This window comes from Lathyrus oleraceus, chromosome 6 (genome assembly GCF_024323335.1).
Source record: "Lathyrus oleraceus cultivar Zhongwan6 chromosome 6, CAAS_Psat_ZW6_1.0, whole genome shotgun sequence".
Classification (NCBI taxonomy): Eukaryota; Viridiplantae; Streptophyta; class Magnoliopsida; order Fabales; family Fabaceae; genus Lathyrus; species Lathyrus oleraceus.
This window is the reverse complement of record NC_066584.1, coordinates 272,626,981-272,648,124: the sequence shown is the minus strand read 5'-3', so window position 1 is coordinate 272,648,124 and position 21,144 is coordinate 272,626,981.

The window sequence follows — 21,144 nt, the reverse complement described above, 5'->3', positions numbered from 1 at the left end:
AATTATCGGATTCTATTTTTTTTATAAGTCCCTAATTTTTGCCTAAGTCGCCCTTTTAGGCTTTCGACTTAGCGGGCTTTTTATCCTCTTTTTCTAGGCATAGTATTTTTTGACTGCATCAGAGTTCACTGGTCGTGGTAACTCAGATTCATCCATGGTTGTAAGGATTAAGGCTCCTCCAAAGAAGGTCATCTTCACGACGTACGACCCTTCGTAGTTAGGGGTCCATTTTCCGCGGGGATCTATATGGATGGGTAATATCTTTCTTAGCACTAAGTCTCCTTCTTCGAATAGACGAGGACAAACCTTTTTGTCGAATTCTTTCTTGAGTCTCCGCTGATATAATTGCTCGTGACATACTGTCAACATATGTTTCTCTTCTATGAGGTTTAGCTGGTCAAATAATGTTTGTACCAATTCCGCCTCTTCCAGTTTAGTCTTCATCAGGACTCTCAAGGAGGGGATCTCAACCTCAAAACGGAGTACTGCCTCGGTGCCTTATACCAAATAGAAAGGGGTTGTTCTTGTCAAAGTGTAAACTGAAGTTCTATAGACATGTAGTACGAAACGGAGAATCTCGTGTCAATCTTTGTAGGTTTTTACCATCTTCTGGATAATCCTTTTGATATTTTTGTTGGCTGCTTCTATTGCGTCGTTCATTTTTTGTCAGTAAGTTGACGAGTTATGGTGTTTAAGTTTAAAACTATTGCATAACTTATCCATTACTTTGTTGTTTAGATTCAATATGTTATCAGTGATAATCTTATTGGGAACACCGTAACGACTCATCATCTCTTTCTTGATGAACCGAAGATCACTTATTTTGTCATGTTGGTGTAGGAGGAAACTTTTACCCACTTGGTGAAGTAATCAATGGTAACTAGTATGAACCGATGTTCGTTTGCTGATTTTTGTTCGATCATTTCAATTATGTATATATACCATATGGATAAAGGCCATAGAGTAGTCAAGACATTCAAGGGAGTGGGTGGCACATGAACTTTATCCATATAGATTTGGAATTTATGAAACTTCTTGATGTACTTGAAGCAATCGGTTCCCATAGTCAACCAGTAGTACCCTGCTCTTAGAATTTTCTTGTCCATTGGCGTTAGTACCAAAGGATCCTTCATGAATCTCCTTGATAAGCATGTATACTACATGTCCATCCATGCACCTGAGCAAGATCATGTTGTGGTTTTTCTTGAAGAGTACGTCACCATTGAGGAAGAAATTGGACGCCAATCTTCTGAGTGTTTTTTATATCCACTTGAAGTATTTGCAGGGTACTCTTATTTTTGAAGGAGTTGTTTGATGTCGTAAAGCCAGAGTGTCGCAGTTGGAAAAATACAAAGTCTGCATCATCCTTTATTTGTTCCTAAGGAAGAGGGAAATAATGATAAAACCTAATAGATAAGGGTGAAAGACTAATGTTCGGGAGTCAGTTAAGCAAGGGGAAGGTATTAGAAACCCCTTACCTCCATTGTACTTAATGGGATCCTCCTTTAATTCTAGGGTTATTGTGTGTTTCTAAGGAAAGTTTGCCTATGTTACTTATTCTTGCTTGAGTTATTTATTTACAAGGTAAATGTTATTATTCAGAGATAATGTTTAATTAATAAAGAAAGACACAGAAAATGTATTTTTTTTGGTATTATACTCGCTATAATGCTATGACTCTATGCTTACGTGCCTCCATGTTTGATGAAGGATCATAGCACCTAGTTCTTCTAAAATATATTTGTTTGTTTGTTTGATTGATTTTAGATCTTGAAAAGGTTCTTAACGCATCAGAGTGGAGAAAGTATTTGATTTGGAAATGCCTTAATGCACAAGGGCATAGGTCTTAAAATTTGAATGTGTGGAGTTGATTTTAGTTGATGTGTTAATTGCAAAGGTGTTATAGTTAGTTTGATTTGAAAATCATATTGAATGTCATATATACATAATTACTTTTATATTGAGAAAATATTAAACATAATCGAAAAGAAAGATTAGTATTATTTTAATTAAACCCTAATTGTCATTATCTTAACCCTAATTATATCTAAAAATTAGTCCAAATAATTAATCATAAAAGTTATCTTAATTAAAACCCTAATTATAATAAAATTTGTTTTCTTTTTATGTTTTTATTTATTGACTTATAATAAAATAATTTTTAATTAATAAAAAGTTGTTATTAACATATTTAATTGAAATTACTAATATTAATCCTAGATTAATTAACCTAATAACATAATTTATTAAGAAAATAAAACTAAGAAATTAAATCAATAATTTTATTAAAAAAACGCAAGGGGGTGTATATATACATAATACTAGCAATGGCCAGTAACTAAGGGCGTGAAAAGTAAGGAATATAGGCCAATTTTTGTTTGAAGCCCACGCTAAGGGGGGTGGTCCACGGAGAGAAAGTCAATGGTTAACTCTCTCTTGGCCATGAGATTGGGATAAGAGGGATCATGTGGTGTGAAATCAAGGTCTTTGATATTGATTATTAGTCAAAGTACACAAGAGGGATGGTTACGATGTGAAGTCAAACTTGGCCTAGGGTGGAAGCGCGCATAGGGAACAAACTCAGAGCCAACTAATCGCGTGGCTATCAGGGGGCCCCGTTTTGGTGACGTAGGCACTAAAGGAAGGGGTATAAGACCTCGTTCCCTTCAGAAATCGATCATTTTTATCCTTATTTCTCTCTCTTATTTCGCTTTCTCTCTCTATTCTATGTGCTTCCCTTCGCTGCTCAACCCCCCGGTCACCCTTCTTACCACTAAAAGCCATCGTGAAAAAACCCAGCTCCGGTTGAACTTCAACCGGAGTGATCCTACCTCTAGAAAACCTGCATCATACCTTCAGCTTCTAGGTTCCCCAGATGAACCCTCAGAATAAACCCTAAGAACCCTAACCCTTCAGATAAACCATAAGGTTCATCTGATGAACCCTAACCCCAATTGATACGAACCTTAACCCTAAAACTACCTAGAAAGCCTCAATCTGATCCAAATTAAACCCCTAATCACCTTAACTCATACATAAAACACAAATCACCCCTTCCCTAACCCTTAACAGAAAACAAACAACAATAAAACCAAGATCTAGCAATCAAAAACAGATCCAGAGCAACCAAACACAAATATGCGATTTGAATAAACAAAAGAAGGCAAAGGAATCACGAATCCAACCAACCTACGAAGATGAGAGATTCTCTTGTAAAAAGGTAACTGCTTCGATTATTTTCCTTTTTCTTAATCTAGTTTATTCTTCCCTCTCTTCTAACTTCTCCAATTCCTTCTTGTGTGAGGTATCTTTGGTTTATGATGAAGGTCTAGCTCAGAGGAACTAGGGTTTGAATGTGAAACCTTAATTATAATGAACACAAAGAATAACCTTCTTTGTCTTCTCAAGGATCCAACTAAACCTTAGTCTCCTTAAGAACTCACAGAGAATAACTTTCTTTGTCTTCTCAAGGATAACCTCCTTAAGGAATCAAACAAATAGTTTGTGTGTTACAAGATGCTTCTACACAATTAGATTTTTACATAAATGAATAACAAACACTTAAAGAAAATTGTATACAAAGAATGATAGTTTTTCACAAAGAAAAATAGCTTGTCAAATACTTGTGCAAAATTAGTGTTTTCTTTTAGTCTCCAATGCATGCTTATATAGATAAGCATGTGACCCTTGGAGGTCAAAATGGGGAAATCTCCTTGAGCGGTTGTCCACTATTGGATCGGAAAGGAATGAAACTGCATGTTGTTCTTTCGCCCACAAATTCAGTGATAGGTGTGATGTATATTACTGTCCTTGCCCATGAAATCGGATAGTGGAAAGGTTGTTCGATTTGTACTATGTATTATTTGATCATGTTCCCGTTTAATCTTATCTTCAAATTCATTAGCTTCTGATGAAAGATGATTGAAGCATGAAGTGAATAAGTAGATAGTGTAAGACCCCAATTTTGACCCTAACATCCATCATGCAATCTCATCATAAGCATTAGCATTGGGATCATACCTTGGCATCCTCCTTACCCCTCTTTCATTGGGTTTATTTTGGGAGAGATCACCAAGCATTATGTGATTGTATCATACTTGTATCTTATCATTTTACTAACCAAAATACCAAAAATATGTCTTTGCATTTGCCTAATTCTTTAGTAGGTAAGGCATGATCACCATTGATCTATCAAGTTCACATCTAGGGTTTGAGACCCTCGTGACAAAGAGCACAACTATGAATTGATCCAATAATGGTTATGATCATCATATATGAGTTCCATTCATTCCTACATGATATATTGATCAAGTGTTCTTCAAGAGTTTGGAAGTGATTTGCCTTGGAAACCCTAGTTTGACTAGGTATCTTAAGTAACTTCTCCAACAAGCTATCTCACCAATTGATCAAATTTTTCAAGGGACACTTCAAAATTCATTATCTTATGCATATATAATCTACCACAAGCCAAGAAAGTCAATATGATTGAAGGTTAGCAAGTTGGTTGGTGGTGGTTGGCCAGATGAATTCATCTGATCAAAATTGGGTCTCCCTAGACCCTATATCCTTTCCTCCATTTTTGATCATGGCTTTAACAGGGTTGCATTTTTGATCAGGGACGCCATTTTTTCTTTCAGATCATTTCCTCCTTTTTTATTTTGGTGATGGTTGAGGGTGGACCAGTCCGGTGAGGTCCCCCGGAGAAGAAGACCGGAGTTACAGCTCCGGCGGTGTATGTGCATGTATCCTAGCCATAGGGTCCAGTTGATTTGTTTTAATCTCATGTGTTGCTTGTAATTACCATTTGTGTTACGCATTGACTCGTGATTATGGTGGAAAGCGCGTTGATGGCCACTTGATCTGCCACCTCAATTAATGAGGGAGATCAAGTGGTCCACATTTTTTTGATATTTTCTGATTTTCTTTTATTCTTTTTATTTTTATTAATTCATATTAATTTTAATATTGATCCAAAAAAATATGAGAGTTTCACCAAAAAATTTCAAATAATTTTCTCTTTCATATTTTGAATTAAAATTATTTTTTGGATCATTATTAATATTTTTCATGATTTAATTGATTTTGTGTTTATTTTTAATTGTTTAAAAATACTTTTAGGTCTTTAAAATTCTAAAAAAATTTCTCCAAGGTCCTTTGACCTTGTTTGACTTATGATAAATCACATGGTCATTTCTTTGGTGTTTTGATGAGGTTTTAGGAATTTGACAAACCATATTTAATTTAAATGTATTATTTTAGTCTTTTTTAATTTGAATAAATGTCAATTAATTATGTTGACCAATTGTGATGACTTGTATGAGTTTGACTCTTGTTGTTGGGCATTGGTCAAGGTTGATTTGACTTTGTCAAGTTAATATCATTGGATTTAGGGGATTGATGGAATGTACATTCCATCTCCCAAAATGAATGGATGATATTAATTTGGTAAAAGTCCTCCTTTGACCAATTTGAGTTTTGATCCATTCCCCTCCCTTTTCATCTCATTCCCATTCTTTATGCATTCATCTCATTTGGCCTATGATATCTCAAAGTCCTAAGGCTAGTTGATTGAAAAATCAACATAAGTATGGATGAGATTAGGCCACCTCTTTTGTATATTCTTTTTGTGTGTGGTATGTTTCATGAGCATAGTCCATTATACTATGTCTCTAACATGCATTAATACCAAAGTTCTATTGCCCGGCCTCAAATAGTTGTGACTTCTACATAAGTCCAATTACGATTGCTTAACATAGCGCTAAATTTGTGACACAAAAGGCATAGCATTCTAGTTAGTGAGATTGTAAGTCTCCCCTCTTTCATGGTATTGTGTGGAAACTTGGCCTTTTTTCCTTCCTTTGGAAGATGTCTTGGTTCAAGGATTCATGCTTGTGATAAGTGGGTTGAGTGTTCTCCAAAGAATGACTTAAAAACAAAAAGCAAAAGCAAAACAATACTAACTTCTAACTCATTAACAATTAACATTTAATTTCAAGCCATTTACTTTAATGCCATTTAATTTTAGTCTTTATTCATTTGCCATTGTTCATACCATTCTAATTGTTTATATTAATGCAATTTTCACTTTGTCAATTTGGACCATATTGTGTGTTATACCTTGATTGTGTATATTTTTTGTTTATTTGTGTGGTCTTTGACCATTAATGTACATAATAAGAACAAAAGCCCTAAAAAACTTTTGTGTGGACTGTTGACTTGATCTTGGACAAATGGACTTAGAACTTAGGCAACATTCCTATGCTAAAGGACTTGGCCAATGTCAAATTTAAAGTAACCAAGTGCTTGCAATTTGAAACTTCATCTAATACATCTTTGGAGATCCCTTTGAGTGCATATGCAATATGATCATTGTGAAGCTGTTATTTTGAACCTGTGACTTATGAATTTATCTGTTACTTGGGCTATCTTGAAGAAGATCATGGAGTGGCTAAGCTTGGATGTGGCAATCTTTATTTGATGCCTTGCTCTACAAGATTGATATAATTGTACATTTGTGTGTTGCTTGATTCTAAATGTCTAAGGGAATTTGGGTTTCTATTGACATCCTTGTCTATTGGATTACTACCCATTGGTCAGATCTTTTCAACCCTTAACTTTTAATTTTGTGCATAAGATTAGTCTCTTCATCTCCTCCCCATTTATTTAATTTCAAATTCTCTCCCTCCTTTTAAAAATCTTCTTTGTTTGAACTCATTTTGTTCTAAACTTTGACCACTTTGCAAAAGATAGAAACTTTGGCCTTATGCCATTGAATTTTCAAACTTCCTTTTCTTAATCAAACTTGTAAATAGACTTAACTATGCTTGACCTAAACTTTCAAAAATCCAAAAAAGAACTAACTCATTCAAATCATTTTTGGACCTTTGTGCCTTTTAAACTTATTTTTTGTTAAAAGCAATGCATCCACTTTGAAATTTGTATCACGAACTACGAGGTTTTGATCCCTCATTTTTATGTTGGTACGTAGGCACAAGTCCGAAGGTCTTGTCAAACACAAAAATATAATTAATGAATTCTTTTCTCATCCCCACATTCTACTTGTTTGTAAACATCATTGTACCAAATACATATGCACACAAAAAGGGCTCCCTAGGAGTACCTAGGACACTTTGGGTGCTAACATCTTCCCTCTGTGTAACCAACCCCCTTACCTGTAATCTATGACATTTTATTAGTTTTGATTTGAAAACTTCTTACTTTTGGGTTTTGTTTGTACTTTTTTCCCTTTTCCTTGGAAACAATAAAAGCGCGGCAGCGACTCTTGTTATTTGATGTCTAGCTTATCCATAACTTGATGATCATGAATTTACTGCTACAGATAGCTAGATTCAGAAACTTCAGAACCTTGGGTCAGAACCTTGACAATGTCAAGAGTCTGGCTTGAGCTCTTCAATATCTTCAGAATCTTCAGAGTCTTATAACTTCAATCATCTGTCTTGAGATCTTCAGAATCTCCAGCTACAAAATACAACTTCAGAAGCTTGCCATTCTTCAGAAGTTTGGTGATCAGAGTCGCGTCTAGAAGAAAGAATTGAGAGAACATTGCAGCAGTAACATAGAGTCTCCTCAGAAGTTTCTTATGGATGAATTAACACATAAGCAGAAAGAACATTACAAAAACAATATTAACATTTTCAGGACTTCTAATTGTGGCGCGGAAGCGGATTTGGAATGCAATGTTCAGAAACTGACGATGTCGCACATCATATGATCAGAATTAGAACTAGTTATTAAAGCTACACAATAATAAACCATTAGGATAGCAGAATTTTTCTCACATAAATACAATGTTATTATCATCAAAACTCAACGTATATATGCAGAACCAAATCTTGTTCTAACAATCTCCTCCTTTTTTATGATAACAAAACATGTATCTTGATGAACAGTTTTGTACAGGGTAATCATAAAAGAATACATCTTACAGAAGCACAAAGCTCCTCATGTGATGTATAGTCCTATAAAGATAAAATCATAATGAAAGAACACCTTTATGTTTACCTTTTGAAGTACCAGAGTGAATATTTAGTCAGAATCTGGTTTATCTTTAGAAGTTAGTTGATGTTGTCCAGAGCACTGGTTGATAACATCATCATTTTGATAGGCTTTACTTAAGAATCTTTTCTTAAAAAACTTTTCTTCCTTGAAGGATAAGGTTTTCAGAACCTTGATTTTTCAGAAGCATGATTTTCAGAAGTAGCACCTTCATAACCATTCTGATTCTTGAGAATTAACCCTTCAAAAAACTACAAACTTTTCTCGAAGTATTTGTTAACAGAAGCATTTAAGCAATGTTTAGGTCTTTACTTAGGAAATTAGATATCAAAATAAACACTTAATTCTTCCCCTTTAGAACTTTATTTTTCTCCCCCTTTGTCATCAATCAAAAAGATAAAAGACAAAAATAAATAAAGAGAAACAAAACAATTTTTAATTGATTAAAAATGCCAACAAGCAGTGCAGAGATACAATTGGTAAACATCAAAATGGAATAACAAAATACTGAAATGAATTACAATCAAAATGCAGCAAGAAAAACAGCAACAAAAATACACACACATGTGAAGATTTTTTAGAAAAACTAAGGGTTTGGGGAAGAAGGAGGAGGCGGCAGAACAACTAGGTAGTCATCTGGAAGATTAATGGGATCTACCAAAGGATCAATACCCTCTTCGAGACAGATCTCCATGTAATATGCTAAAATTTCTTGTGGATTGATCTTTTTGAACATATGATAGTTATCCATGGGAATATTACAGCCGTTTATTTCTTCCTCAAATGGAGGAGAGCCTTCACTAGAGACAGATCTAGGAGGAGATCAAGTATGAGCTAGTTGCAGTTGTTGAAACTGTTGTTGAACCAGTTGTTGTTGAGCAGCCTTTGATAAACTTGGAGATAGATATTGTTGTTAATCCATTGATTTAAGGAGGATGAAGATGAAGATGAAGACGAAGAACAGTTGAAGAGAGAGAAAAGAGGTTGTTTGAAATTTGAAAACTTGAAAGTGTGGGAGAATTGTGTGCGTAGTGTGAAAATGTGAGTGAAGTGGGTTTAAATATTTTTTCTTGAAATAATGATAAAAATGACTGTGCAGTCATAGGGGGAGTGTAAAGTTTTAGACCTAATTCCAATAATTATCAAACACAATGTGTCACGTCTTTACCACACATGCTTAGAAAGTGGAACAACTGTCTCCACTAAGAACCACATGAAATCAAACGACAACCATTAAATGCAGCAACTTTTCAGAATTAGGAAGAAAAATCGATAAGATTACTTCTGATCAAAACCTTTCTGATTCATGAAAACTTCCTTACTTCAGAAAGCTTCATGTTTCAGAGTCAGAAAGCATAACAATCTCACAATCTAATCTAGAGTGCTAAAGACTTAAAATTCTGAAATACATCTTTTCATTCTGAACGCGATTTCATAAATATATTTTTCAGAATGAATATGAATATATCTTCAACAAGGGGTTTTGAAAAGATATCAGCCCATTGATGGTCTGTATCAACAAATTTTAAGTGAAAAATTCTCTTCTAAACATAGTCATATAAAAATTAATGTTTTATTTCAATATGCTTATTTTAATACCCCAAAATTGACCCTACTTTTTTTCCCTGAGAGCATGGGATTTTGTTTTGCATTTCATTAGCATCATACTAGGTCATACTCATTGCATACTGCATTAGTGACTGGGAAATCAGGTTTTGATTGATCACTCCTTAATAGAAGGAGCCCACACAAATCAAGATTGAGAATTGGACTTTATTTTCTAAGTATACAAGTCTCAAGGGTCTCAGGGGGGTCCAAGTATCTTATTATGATCCTCAGTTCATCAGTGAAGGATTCAAAGCTATCAGAGTGTTCATCTGGATTTAATCAGAAATTAGGGTTTCATGGCTACCTGCAACAGGCAATGTTTGGTTGGAAGTAGAGGAGCTCATCCATGTCATAATTAGAGAGGCATCTTGTCCTAGGAAGACTCACAATTATCTCAGAAAGATCCATTGGCAAGCAGTGCAATCAGTTCTTGATCATTTTGCCCTAAAACTAGGGTTTGGTATAAAATCAGTTTATTTCTAATTCTTTGGGTGAAACTCTTTCCCATGGCCCTCCATATGTACACAAGGGTGTACATACAAAAAATCAGCTTTTTATTTGAGCCAGAAGTGCTTCAATTGATCAATGGAATCGGGAATCAGACAACTTGGGAAAAGTCAACTGTGGGGCCAAAAAAGTCAACTTATGACTTTTTGAGAGTGGAATCTCAAAATCCATGCCTAAGGGAGCCTACATGTGAAATTTGATCAAGGTTGATCATGGATTCACCATTTAATCAGGAATTAGAAAAGTTACTTAATTTGGAAATGGTTGACTTTCCATTTAGGGCAAGTTTTCATGATCGTTGCACTCACTTTAATCCCATTTTGCATCAAGATAAAAGCTCCATTTGAAACTTTCTACAACATCAAAGTTGTTCCTCTTGTTCCAAGCTTTCTATAGATATAAAGTTTGCTACATTTGGATTAGAATTGATAAAGTTATGCTTAGTCAAAGTGAGACATTTTTTTAGGACACTTAGAAAAATTTCTAAGTCCAAAATCTTCAAAATTTGTCAAGACTTCTTGGCCAGTTTTCTTGCTTTTCAAGACATTATTTGAAAATACTTTATTCACAACAATTGTACCTTGTCATGTCCTATTTCACATCCTTTTGGAATCATCTCATTTGGATCCATGGTTTGAGAGATACCTTCGTTTAAAGTGGGCACCATGACTTGATTTTCTAGGCAGATTTTGGGTCTGGCTGACCCAATCAGATTTTCTAAGCATGCTGCACAAACCAGTCACGTTTTTTTTACCTATTTTGGCCATGCATTAGACATCCATTCACTTAAGTTTGGCCCAAAATAATAACATTTTACACCTCACTTCACACTTTTATTCTTATGGATAAATCACTTATTAAAAAGCCCATGAGAACACCTAATTCACCCTATTTAAGAAGCTGAAACCCTAACCCTAAAGGAGCATTGGAATTTCGTGGTAAGGAGGCAAAGCTTCATCACATATCAGATTCCATTCCTCTTCCATTCCACTTCTATTTTCCATTAGGTAATCATCTCTTCCATGGCCATGTTTTGATATATCTACGCTTGCTTACCATGTTCATCACCATATATCCTTCCATTTTCATATTTCTTTTTCTTATTTAAAATACTTTCTTCGTCCATAAAATTACCCAAAAATATTTTTCACTTTTCTTAACATTTTATTTAATTTTATATAATTTTTATTTTCGTATTTTTTTAATATTAATATTTTATTTTAATTATTTATTCTAAATGGTCCATTTTAACACACTTTTTTTATTGATTTTATTTTTATGACTTCAAATTATTGTTAGCATTTGACTTTTGGGATGAAGATTAACCACTGTCTCATGATCAACCTGACATTTTCTTGGAATTTCATTTCACATTTCCAATTTGTTTTGGATTTATTTTTGACCTAGTTTGGTTGGTTGACTTTTAATTTGACTTCTGTTTTATTTTAATTAATTCACGTACCAATTTTCATTATTTTTAAAATCTTTTTGGGAGATGATGATTTCCTGACCCCACTTTATTTAGTTTAATTTTTTATAATTTTCTTGATTAATTTACTATTTATTCTTGATTTATTTCTAACCTAGACTTATTAATTGACTTTTGGTTTGACCTATGTTTTATTTTAATTAATTCACGTGCCAATTTTCATTATTTTTAAAATCTTTTTGGGGGATGATGATGCCTTGACCCCACCTTATTTAGTTTAATTTTTCATAATTTTCTTGATTAATTTACTATTTATTCTTGATTTATTTCTAACCTAGTCTTATTAATTGACTTGTGGTTTGACCTATGTTTTGTTTTAATTAATTCACGTGCCAATTTTCATTATTTTTAAAATATTTTGGGGGATGATGATGTCCTGACCCCACCTTATTTAGTTTAAAATTTTCTTGATTAATTTGCTATTTATTTTTTATTTTTTAAGTTGACTTGAATTTTCAGTTGACTTCTTTATGATCGATGTTTGACTTAGGGATTGCTTATGGCAATTGAAGATATCTTTTGGTCCTCCCTCGTTCATCTCATATGCCATGTATTAGAGGCCTTTTACCTTGATTTTATTTGGTCCTTACCTCATTTCCTGATTAAATTATTCAGTGGACCCTTCGTGTGCATATTTTCATCTGTTTGATTCATCTGTTATCTTTTATACTTGTTTCTCTCATTCATGCTTTCTATTGCTTGATTATTTAACATGTTCATACTCCCATACATTGTTTAAATGCTCCATTATTTGATTCTTTTGTTTGATTGTATATTGTTTATTTATCCGATCTAATTGATAATTGTTGCCTACTTGTATGATGTATGAGGCATATATTCTTATTGTTTGTTTGCCATGAACAATCCCCATTCATAAAAAATGTACCCCTCTCCCATAAAGTGTATAATATTTATTTCTTTATTTCTTTAGTCACCTGTTAATACAAGAATTAAAACGAACATCCGATAACCATTTCAAAATAAGATCAAAAGCTCGATCCAACGTCGAGTAATCATTTTCAAAACTTAACAGAACCAGCACGCATTCATTCATCCTCTTGTAAGTCGATTGCCTCCGGCATCGCCATCTACCCTTATCCGTAACTCCTCTCCGCGCTCCATCCGTCGACTCTTGTTCCGTTTAGGTAGCACTCATTAGGTAGAACCCTTTGTATGATAACATAGGTAGAATTCCCCTATTCTTTGCATGCTAACATTAGGTAGATGTTCCCCTTTGTAAATCCTAACACATAGGTCCATATTGCATGACAACTCTAGAGCAGAGCTTCCCCACTTTTAGACCTTCCGTGCGTCTCCGATCTTGTGGCATGTCAGTCCGTTCTATTGCAAAGAGGTAACTGCCTAAGACTCGATTCAGCGAGCTGCGACACCTACTGCTAGGAAGTTGAACACACTGCCCACCCTCCTTTGACACAGTTGGTGTCCTCTTTTGTAAGTCCATGTTCAGATGGCAATCCTTAACCCCTAGTTAGTCGAATTACGACAACTCTGATTCTCATGTTCATATGAGATACGTAGGCACGATATGCGATGTCTTACCGAGTTTGACTGACGACTAACAACTAATCCTTGTTTGTCTTCGCCCTTGCTGCGATCCATGTCTCTTGCCCCAGTTGCAATCGAGACCCTTTGTTCCCGTAGTTAGCTGAACTACGTTTTGCTCTGATTCTCATTCCAGATGAGATACGTAGGCATAAGACGCGATATCTTACCGAGCACACTTCTCTTTAACCCATAGGTAGCCGAGCTACGAAGACTCTAATTCTCATACCCATATGAGATACGTAAGAAGTGGATGCGACATCCTTGCGAGTCATTTTCTTTTAACCTTCCTTTTAGTAAATAGTACTTTAGATATACCTACACCCTTTAGACTAGAACAACACTTATGAAAAGAGCTCCCTAGGAGTACCTAGGATGTTTTGGGTGCTTAAAACATTCCCATTGCATAACCAACCCCCTTACCCAGATCTCTGACATTTTTACTAGTTTTTGATTCGATAAAACTTTTAGGTTTTTGTTCGCTTTCTAACCATTCCTTTGGATAAATAGAAGTGCGGTGGCGACTCGACTTGTATGGTTTACCTTGGATTTAGTCAATATCTCTAATGGTAACGAATACCCCGCTACACTTATCCCTAGAATGCAAGATAGGATTCTTAGATAAACAGATAGTATAAGTATTATCACAAAGAATAGGAATGTTACTCTTAGATATCTGATAATCTTCCAGCTAACTCTTCATCTAGAGTATCTGAGTGTTGCATCCAAAAGCTGCAATGTATTCAACTTCAGCAATTAAATGAGTTTCCCTAGGATATGATTGGAAGCGAGCATATAAGTAGACACTAAATAAGATATCAGGTCTAGAAGTTGTTAGATATAAAAGGGAACCTATCATACCTCTGAAAAGCTTCTGAATTACCTTACTGCTTACCTTTTCTTTCTCTAGAATACATGTCGGATGCATTAGAGTCTTTGCTAGCTTACATTCTGATAAGTTGAATTTCTTTAGAAGTTCCTTTGTATATTTGCTTTGATGAATATATGTGCGTTCTGGTCTTTGATCAATCTGGATTCCGAAAAAGAACTTTAGTTCTCCCATCAGACTCATTTCGAACTTCGCCTGCATAGACTTAGCAAAATCCTTGCATAATGACGCATTAGCATAACCAAAAATAATATCATCAACACATATTTGCATAACCAGAATGTCATTTTTGAAGGTTTTGCAAAAGAGAGTTATGTCCACTTTCCCTATGGTAAAATTATTTTTCAACAAAAAGTTGCTTAGTTTATCATACCAAGCTCTTGGAGCTTGCTTTAGACCATACAAAGACTTTTTTAGTTTAAAAACAAAATCATGATTTTGAGAACTCTCAAAACCAGAAGGTTGATGCGCATAAACTTCTTCAGAAATATAACCATTCAGGAATTCACTCTTACCATACATCTGATAAAGTATGATGTTATGATTGACTGCAAAAGAAATTAAAAGACGAATAGACTCTAACCTGGCAACTAGAGCAAAGTTTTATGTATAGTCTATACCTTCTTGCCGACTATAACCTTGTGCTACCAGTCGAGCTTTGTTTCTGACAACTTTGCCTTTCTCATTCAGCTTGTTTATGAAAACCCATTTGGTTCCAATGACATGGAAGCCTTTTGGTTTCTGAACAATATCTCAAACTTCGTTTCTGATGAATTCATTAAGTTCATCTTGCATGGCCATAATCCATTCATTATCCAAAAGAGATTCATCAATTGATGTGGGTTCTATCAGAGACACCAAACCTAGAAGAGTCTCTTCAGAAGTTCTGAATGAAGATCTAGTTCTGACTAGAGCATTCTTGTCTCCTGGAATCAGTTCTTCGGAATGAGAAGTTCTTGATCTACTCTTATTCTGATGAGTTGGATCAACGATTGCTTCTGGATGAGTCATTTCTTCAGATTCTTTTGCTTTTCCTTCTGAGTCTTTTTCTCTAGAGACAATATCTTTGGATTCTGAAAGGTTGATCTTCAGATCTGCAAATTTCTCAACTAGCTTTGACTTTTCAGGGCCAAGCTTACCATTGAATCTAACATGAATTGATTCCTCAAAAATTCGTGTTTTTGTATTAAAGATTATATAGCCTTTAGAGCGTTCAGAATATCCTAATAGTAAACACTTTTGTACCTTATTGTCAAACTTGCCAAGATTCTCTTTACTGTTTAACATAAAACATTCACATCCAAAGGGATAAAAGTAAGAAAGGTTGGGCTTTCTGTTCTTCCATAATTCATATGGAGTCTTACCTAGAATAATTCGTATAGAAATCATGTTCTGAATATAACGCATTGCGTTGACCGTTTCTGCCTAGAAATGTTTTGCCATATCAATTTCTTAGATCATGGTGCGGGTCATTTCTTGCAACGTTCTATTCTTCCTTTCTACAACTCCATTTTGATGTGAAGTTCTAGGACAGGAGAAATCATGGGAAATACCATTTGAATCAAAAAGATTTTCAAAATGTTTATTTTCAAATTCTCCACCATGATCACTTCTGACTTGGACTATTTTTCAATCCATTTCTGTTTGCACTAGTGAGCAGAAGGTAGAAAACACAGAGTGTGACTCATCCTTGTGTTTCAATAACTTTACCCATGTCCATCGACTGTAGTCATCAACTATGATTAATCCATACTTCTTTCCATTGATAGAAGCAGTTGTCACTGGTCCAAACAAATCAATGTGCAGAAGTTATAACGGTCTAGAGGTAGAAACAATAGTTTTTGCTTTGAAAGAAGTTTTAGAAAACTTTCCTTTCTGACATGCTTCACAAAGAGCATCTAAAGAGAACTTCAATTTGGGTATACCTCTGACTAATTCAAGCTTATTTAGCATAGAAATCCTTCTCATGCTAACATGATCCAAACGTTTATGCCAAACCCATTGCTCCTCATTAGAAGACATCAGACATTTTACATTTTGATCTTTAAGATCAGAAAGTCTAATTTTATAAATGTTGTTTTTCCTCTTTCCATTAAAAAAGTTTGTGTCATCTTTCTGACTAACAGCCTTACAAGACTTTTGACTAAAGATGATATCATAACCATTGTCACTAAGTTGGCTAATAGACAATAGGTTATACATCAGACCATCAACTAAAAGAACATTAGTAATAGAGGGAAGTTTATTGTTACGAATGGTTCCAGAGCCAATCATCTTCCATATCTGATTTCCTCCGAAACCAATAAAACCTCCAGGATTAAGTTCCAAATCTTAGAACATATACCTTCTTCCCCTCATGTGCCGCAAGCATCCACTGTCCACGTACCATGACCGGTGTCTTAGCTAAGCTATTAAGGATGTCTGTAACATAAATGATTTTATCCTTAGGTACCCACTTTCGGGGTCCTTTTTTGTTAGTTTTCCCAGAGTTTCTTACAACTTTGGGTCTTTTAGTAGAAGGATAATCATGAGAGATTTGTGCATGATACTTAGGTTTCTGAACAAAGTTCTTATCCTTTGTATGCTTCTGTGTCTGCACAGAAGTATCAGACTCAGTGCCAGCAGGCACGAAATTCACATAGAGAGGTTTTGGTTTGACCTTCTAACTTTCGTCAGGTTTTGTAGTTTTTGTACAACCCAAACCTTTCCTACCATTTCTAATAACTCCATAAATCAAGGAAGCCATTTTGATTCTATCTATGCTTTTATCCAGAAAGTACTGGAATGCTTTGTCATATCTGATGATGCAATCAGTACCAGAAGCTTCTAAAGTTATTTCCTTCTCTAGTTTTGAAATTTTGATTTTCAAAGCAGGGTTATTACTTTCTAAAGAAAATACTTTTTCATTTAGAGATGAAATTACGTTCTCAAGCTCTTTTTGAGTTTCAGAAGCAGTTACTTGGACTTGTTTAAGGTCCTTGTATTTACTTTGAAGACTCTGGTACTTTTCCAGCATTTCAGAAAGACAAATTTCCATATCAGAATGAAATAGATTAGAGAATACCTCTTCAAAATTGGAGTCGAGTTCTGATTTCTGATAAGAACATGTCTTCTGGTTCCTTAGAGCTTGTGGGATCCTCTGTGATTGACATTAGCGCAACGTTGGCTTTTTCTTCATCATAATCTTCTTCTTCAGATTCTGAGTCATCCCAGGTAGCCATCAACACCTTCTTGACTTTGGAGAAGTTCTTCTTGTGCCTTATGTCCTTCTTCAGTTTAGGACAATCATTCTTGTAGTGGTTTGGCTCCTTGCACTCGAAACATATAACTTCTTTTCCAGAAGTTTTCTTCTTTTGACCAGACGAGGATTCGACGCGAACATCACTCCTTCTGACTCCTTTGAATTTCCCTTGACTAATTTGCCTATGTTTCTAGAGTTTTTTGACTCTCTTTGAGATTAGAGATATCTCATCACCCTCTTCTGGGTCTTCATCAAATCCTTCTGATTCTTCCTAAGCTTGATATGCTTTAGTCTTCTCATGCTTGGATTTAAGAGCTACAAATTTACCTATCTTATGAGGTTCATCTTCTTCTAGCTCAATCTCGTGACTTCTTGAAGAACTAACAAGTTCTTCAAGATTGATGTTGTTGATATCCTTATCCAGCTTCAAGGCAGTTGCCATAGGTCTCCATTTTTTGGGAAGACTTCTGATAATTTTCTTGACATGATCAGTTATAGAATACCCTTTGTCCAGAACCTTAAGCCTTGCGACAAGCATCTAAAACCTTGAGAACATAGTCTCAACTTTTTCATCATCTTCCATTTTGAAAGCCTGATATTTTTGGATTAAGGCCAAGGCCTTTGTCTCCTTTACTTGAGTGTTTCCCTCATGAGTCATCTCAGAGAGTCAAAGATGGATATATAAGAATCTCTATTTGTTATCTTCTTATACTCCGTATAAGAGATAACATTAAGCAATATGGTTATGGCCTTATGATCATTTTTGAAGTCTTTCTTATGTTGATCATACATAGCACTTCTTGTTAAAATATTTCCTTCATCATTTACTGAGTGAACATAGCCATCGGCTACGAGATCCCAAAGATCAACATTGTAACTAAGAAAGAAACTTTTTATTTTATCTTTCCAATAGTCAAATTTCTTACCATCAAAAATAGGTGGTTTTTCACTATAATGATCTTTATCATTATTATTAACAATATTAGCAGCGTTAGCCACAACCATTGTTTTTGACACAACTGGATCGGACTGAACACTGTGAAGTGGTTATAAAACTATTATCATAATCATAATCAGAGCTCTGATACCAATTGAAGGTGTGAAAAACACAAGAAATGGGGGTTTGAATTGGGTTTTACAAGAAAAAGCTTTTTCCAAAATAAAAACACCACTAACAAGTTTAATAATGAAGAGATAAAAACACAAAGATTTTTATCTTGGTTCGCTTGAAACTCAAAGCTAATCTAGTTCACGCGCCAAGGTGATTTGCCTTATACCCAAGGACTTAATCCACTATAATCAACAGATTACAATAAACACAAAGAATAACCTTATTTGTCTTCCCAAGGATCAAACTAAACCTTAGTCTCCTCAAGGACTCACAAAGGACAACTTTCTTTGTCTTCTTAAGGATAACCTCCTTAAGGAATAAAACAAATAGTTTGAATAATAGTTTGTGTGTTACAAGATGCTTCTACACAAGCAGATTTTTACACAAATGAATAACAAACACTTAAAGAAAATTGTATACAAAGAATGATAACTTTTCACAGAAAAATATCTTGTCAAAATACTTGTGCAAAATCAGAGTTTTCTTCAAGTCTTCAATGCATGCTTATATAGATAAGCATGTGACTGTTGGAGGGGAAAATGGGGAAAGCTCATTGAGCAGCTGTCCACTGTTGGATGGGAAAGGAATGCTATTGCATACTGTCCTTTCGCCCATAAATTCAGTGGCAGGTGTGATGTATAGTATTGTCCTTCCCCACGAAATCAAGTAGTGGAAAGGTTGTTCGATTTGTACTATGTACTATTTGATCACGATCCCATTTGATCTTATCTTCGGATTCATTGGCTTCTGATGAAAGATGATTGAAGCATGAAGTGAAGAAGTAGAAAGCTAGATTCAGAAACTTCAGAACCTTGACAACGTCAATAGTCGTGCTTGAGATCTTCAGAATCTTCAATGTCTTCAGAATCCTCAATCAGAACCTTGATAACTTCAATCGTCTGTCTTGAGATCTTCAGAATCTTCAGCTACATAACACAACTTCATAAGCTTTCCATTCTTCAGAAGTTTGGTGATCAAAGTCACGTCCAAAAGAAAGAACTGAGAGAACATTGCAGCAGCAACATAGAGTCTCCTCAGAAGCTTCTGATAGTTGAATTAACACAGAAGCAGAAAGAACATTGCAGCAGCAATATTGACGTCTTTTTTAGAACCTCCAATTGTGGCGCAGAAGCGGATTTGCAACGCAAAGTTCAGAAACTGATGATGTTGCACATCATATGATCACAATCAGAATTGGTTGTTAAAGCTACACAATAACAAACCATTAGGGTTCTAAAATTGTTCTCACACAAATACAACATTGTTATCATCAAAACTCAAGGTATAGATGCATAACCAAATCTTGTTAGAATAGATTTTTCATGAAAAACAAGTCTAAGAGTCGATACATTATGTCTATGAGTCGATACATACAGAAGGATTCTTAAAACAAAAATTATGCATTCTATGTAGCGCTACATAGGAGCCTTGAGTTGATACATACTGCATATGTAGTGCAACATCCGTGTTTGGAGCTGATACATATTGAAGCATCTTTTTTAAACAATTTTTTTTGCCTTCTATGTAGCGCTACATCCGTATTTTGAGCTAATGCATACTGAAGCATATTTTTTTAACAAAAATTATGCCTTCTATGTAGCGCAACATATGAGCCTATGTAGCGACTCCCAGATCCTATGTAGTAACTCCCATAGTCTATGTAGCGACTCCTACTGAAGCTTATTTTAAGAAAATAATTCTACATAGAGCCTATGTAGCGGCTCCCAGGTTTTATGTATTGACTCATACAAATTTGGCTAAAAAAACTATTTTTTTGTTATTTTTCTGCACACACACATACACACAAAGATATAGATATGCATTCATGCATCATTTCTTAAAAATTGAAACCAAGAACATATAAAGAATTTTCTCATCATCTTCAACATTTTCTCTTCATACATTCAACAATTACACATAATCATTTTTGTTGAGTGTCATATAGATTAGATTGATAAGGTCCAATTTAGGATTGTTGTAATCAAATTGGGTTGGATATTCTTTGGGGGTTTCATTGATACATCCATTTAGGGTTTTCCCTTTAAGGTCAAGGTTGATTTTGGGGTTTTGCATTTGGATTCAACCGAGTGAAAACTTAGAAGAACAGGGGTTCTGTTAATGGAGTAGCGGTAACCAGAGGGTCATTTGAAAGGTTTGGGACAAGATTTCACAATGAGGGTTCATCCAAGTGAAAGCTTTGAAGAACGAGGTTCTGTCAAAGGAGTAGCGGTAATGGGAGGATCGACTTGGAAGACTTGAGTCACTTGATCTTGCTTAAGATCAAGGTGAGAGAAGAAGTTAGGATCAACATCAAACATAAGATTAATGGGTTTTGGATTGCTACTTTTTTCTTCTATACAACTCTTACAAAGGTTAATTACATATCTCAATTCTATTTGGAATTGGGGGCACCAGTACCCATAATGAGGATAATTGGGGAACTGCCTAAACAAATCTTGGTATTCTCTCTCTCTCTCTCTCTCTCTCTCTCTCTCTCTCTCTCTCTCTCTCTCTCTCTCCATTTTAATAATGCACAAAGTGTGCAATTTGATAAACTGGATTTTTTGGTTGTGTTGAAGTAATTCAAACTATTTTTGTAAAGATTATTACAATCTAAATAATTGCAATTGGTTTTTCATTTCTTCAATACAAAGGAATATTAGCTTGGTGTTTATTGCACACCAGGTGTTCAATAAATTGTTTGTGTCAATTTTTGTTTT